Here is a 4,301-nt window from a genome sequence, read left to right on the forward strand (position 1 = left end):
AGTGAACGGTTTAAAATTAGGAAAGGTGTGCACCAGGATTGTATCCTTTCACCATACCTATTCAGTCTGTATTCTGAGCAAATAATTCAAGAAGCTGGATTAAATTAAGAAAAATATATCATCACGATTGAAGAAAGATTCATTAACAACCTGAGATATGCAGATGATGACATAACCTTGCTTGCTGGAAGTGAAGAGGACTTGAAATACTTACTGATGAAGATCAAAGACAACAGCCTTCAGTATGGATTGCACCTTAATGCAAAAAAAAAAAAACATTAAAATCTTCACAACTGGACCAATAAATAACATCATGATAAACAGAGAGAAAAGATTGAAATTATCAAAAAACTTGGGGTGGGGGGTGGGGGCTTGGATCCACAATCAATGCTAGTGGAAGCAGCCATCAAGATATCAAATGAACTATTGCAAATCTGCTGCTAAAAACCTCTTTTAAGGGATAGAGAGCAAAGATGTCTCTTTTAAGTGTTAGAGAGCAAAGAAGTGCCTGATCCAAGCCATGATATTTTCAATCACCCTATATAAACATGAATTAATAAGAATCAATGAATTTTCATTATGGTGATGAAGAATCAAAAATATCATGGACTACCAGAAGAAAGGAACAAATCTGTCTTAGAAGAAATACAGTCCAAATGTTCCTTAGAAACAAAGATGGTGAAACTCAGTCTCTCATACTTTGGTCATGTTGCCAGAAGGAATCGGTCTCTGGAGAAGAACATCATGCTTGGAAAGGTAGTGATGGTCGTAGTTGTGTGCTTTTGTGTTCTGTCTCATAGCAACCCCAAACTAGGTTTCCAAGACTGTGAGGGGGCGGGGAGTCTCATCTTTCCCCCGTGAAATGGTTGTTGGACTTGAATTTCTGACTTTGCAGTTAACAGTCCAATACTTAACCCACTATGCCACCAGGGCTCCTTCAGGAAAGTGGAGAATCAGTGAAAAACAGATAGACTCCTAAAGAATTAGACCGCCACAGTGCTAGCAACAATTGGGAGGATGGCACAGGATGGGCAGTGTTTCGTTTTGTTGTGCCTAGGGTTGCTAGGAATCAGAACCTAACAATAACAACAAGGGTGGGATCTTCTGGTCACTTCCATGTATGCCCCTCACTGTGCCATGACCAAGGGAACAAAGAGGAACTCGAACCTGGGACTTTATAGAGAGAAACCAGAGAGGTCTATGGAGTAGACTCCAAGGAAGCAAGAGGAAGTGGGTAGGAGGAAGGTACCTTTGTTTAGGTGCCACTAGAATAACCATCCTGTCACCAGGGAACTGGCTTTGTTCAAGAGCAAACTGTGTGGGCATCCAGTTTATTTACTTATAAGATTAATTGCTTTAATGCAATTAAGTAGCTATGGGTAGTCTTGGAGACAGAGAATGTTGCTGAGTGCTCAGAACAGGGTAAAAGCTTTCTCTGGTAAGGAGAAAGGACTGGAAGGGAGAGATTCCCAACCCACTCCCCCTCCTCCTTATCAGAGAAAGCTCTGAACTTTAGATTAGGGGTCCTGAGTGGGAACTGTAGAGGAAAACTTCCCCCCAATAGTCCTTGTCGCTGTTGCAACAGATATTTACTATTGTGGTTAGATGGTGTCGGGTCAGTTCTGACTCATAGCAACCTTATGCACAACAGAAGGAAACAGTGTCCGGACCTGCACTTCCTCACAATTGTTGTATTTAAGCGTGTTGTTGCTGCCACTGCGTCAATTCATCTCATTTGAGCATCTTCCTCTTTTACACTGACCTCCATTTTTCCAAGTACAATATCCTTCTTCACAGACTGGTCCTTCCTGATATCATATCCACAGTATGAGAGACGAAGTCTCACCATCCTGATTATCGCAGAAATAAAAGTGTTTAAAGAACATAAATTTAGTTTCTCCCAGTTTGTTGTTGTTGTTAGATGCCATCCAGTCAGTTCTGACTCATGGTGACCTTACGCACAACAGAACTAAGTAGACAGCCCAGTGCTGTGCTGTCCCCACAATTGTCATGTTTGAGTCCACTGTTGCTGCCATTGCATCAATCCATCTCATTGAGGGTCTTCTTCTTTTTCATTGATCCTCTACTTTACCAAGCATGATGTCCTTCCCGGGCACTCATCCCACCTGATAATATGTCCAAAGTATGAGAGACCAAGTCTTGCCATCCTGGTTTCTAAAGAGCATTCTGGCTGTACTTCTTCCAAGAGAGATTTGTTTGTTCTCCTGGCAGTCCATGATACTTTTTAAAATTCTTCTCCAACACCATTATTCACATGCATCGATTCTTCTAGAATTTTTTAATTTATTGTCCAACTTTCATATGCATATGAAGTGATTAAAAATACCATGGCTTGGATGAGACACAGGTTAGTTTTCCAGGTGACATCTTTGCTCTTGAACACTTTATAGAGGTCTTTGTGCAGCAGCTTTGCCTAATGCAATACGTCATTTCATTTCTTCTTAATTGCTATTCCCATGAATGTTGATTGTGGATCCCAGCACAACAAAGTCTTTGACAACTTTAATCTTTCCTCTGTTTATCACGATGTTATTTATTGGTCCAGTGGTGAGAATTTTTGTTTTCTTTACATTGAAGCTCAATCAATATGAAGACTGTGGTCTTTGATCTTCATTAGTAAGTATTTTAAGCTCTCTTGGCTTCCAGCAAGCAAAGTTGTATCATCTGCATATCGCAGATCTTCCTCCAACCCTGATGCCACGTCCTCCTTCATATAATCCAGCCTTTCAGATTACTGGCTCAGCATACAGATTTAATAAACACGATCAAAGAAGACAACCCTGGCACACACCTTTCCTGATTTTAAACCATTCACTCTCCCCTTGTTCTGTTCGAATGACTGCTTCTTGGTCTATGTACAGGTTCCTCATGAGCACAATTACGTGTTGTGGAATAACCATTCTTCCCAATGTTATTTTTAGCTTTTCATGATCCACACAGTCAAATGCCTTTGCATAGTCAATAAAGCACAAGTCAACATCTTTCTCATATCCTCTGTTTTCAGCCAAGATCCATCTGACATAAGGAATGATATACCTCATTCCACAGCCTCATCTGAATCCAGCTTGAACCTCTAGCAGTTCCCTGTCAATGTAATGCTACAGCCGTTTCAAAATTATCTTTAGCAAAATTTTACTTGCAAGTGATATGAATGATACTGTCCAATGACTTCCACATTCCATTGGGTCACAGATAAGGATCTCTTCCAGTCTGTTGGCCAGGTTGTTGTTGTTACATGCTATGGAGTTGGTTCTGACTCATAGCAACCCTGTTCAGGGGTTTCTGAGGTTATACATCTTTACGGGAGCAGAAAGCCTCATCTTTCTCCCACAGAACAGCTGGTCGTTTTGAACTGCTGCCCCCAAGGTTAGCAGCCCAATTCGTAAACACTACACTACTAGCTGTCTTCCAAATTTCTTGGCATAGGTGAGTGAGAACCTCCAATGCTGTATCACTTTGTTGAAAGATTTCAATTTGTTTTCCATCAATTCCAGGAGACTTGTTCTTTGCCAATGCCTTCAGTGCACATTGGATTTCTACGCACCGTACAGTGACTCTGTGTAATCTCTCATTTTTTGATAATTTTGGCATCATTCAGTATTTTGTCCATGTTGTTGCTGTTAATAAGTGCCGTCGAGTCATTTCCGACTCATAGCAACCCTGTATATGGTTTCAAAGGAGTAGCTGGTGAGTTTGAACCACCAACCTTGCTGTTCAAACCAACTTTATGGTTTATTATCTAGTGCTTATTCCAGAGCACCACACCAGGACTCCATGGAATCCTCCAATGTTTCAAGTTGAGTTTTCAGTATTTTTCTTCAACTCATCAGCTTGAAAAATGCTGAGCATGTTCTTCTCCTTGGTTTTTCTAATTCCAGATCTTTGCACATTTTGTTATATTACTTGACTTGTCTTCCTGAGCTGCCCTTGGAAAATTTCTGTTCTACTCTTTTACTTCCTCATTTCTTCCATTCACTTTAGCGAAGATTTACAGCCTTGGGAACCCTATGCAGAGTCTATATGAGTTGGAACCAACTCCAAGGCAGACCACCCCCATGCTCAGGAGAAAGTTTGAGTCTCTTCTGACATCTGTTTTGGTCTTTTCTTTCTTTCCTGTCTTTTTAAGGATCTTTCACTTTCTTCCTATATGATGCTCTTGATGTCATCCCCCAACTCTTCTGAACTTTGGTCATTAGCGTCTAAGACAACAAATCTGTTCTTGAGGTGATCTCTAAATTTAGGTAAGATATGTTCAATGTCATATTTTGGCCCTTGTGGAC

Source organism: Chrysochloris asiatica, unplaced genomic scaffold (genome assembly GCF_000296735.1).
Source record: "Chrysochloris asiatica unplaced genomic scaffold, ChrAsi1.0 scaffold00442, whole genome shotgun sequence".
In the NCBI taxonomy this organism is placed as follows: Eukaryota; Metazoa; Chordata; class Mammalia; order Afrosoricida; family Chrysochloridae; genus Chrysochloris; species Chrysochloris asiatica.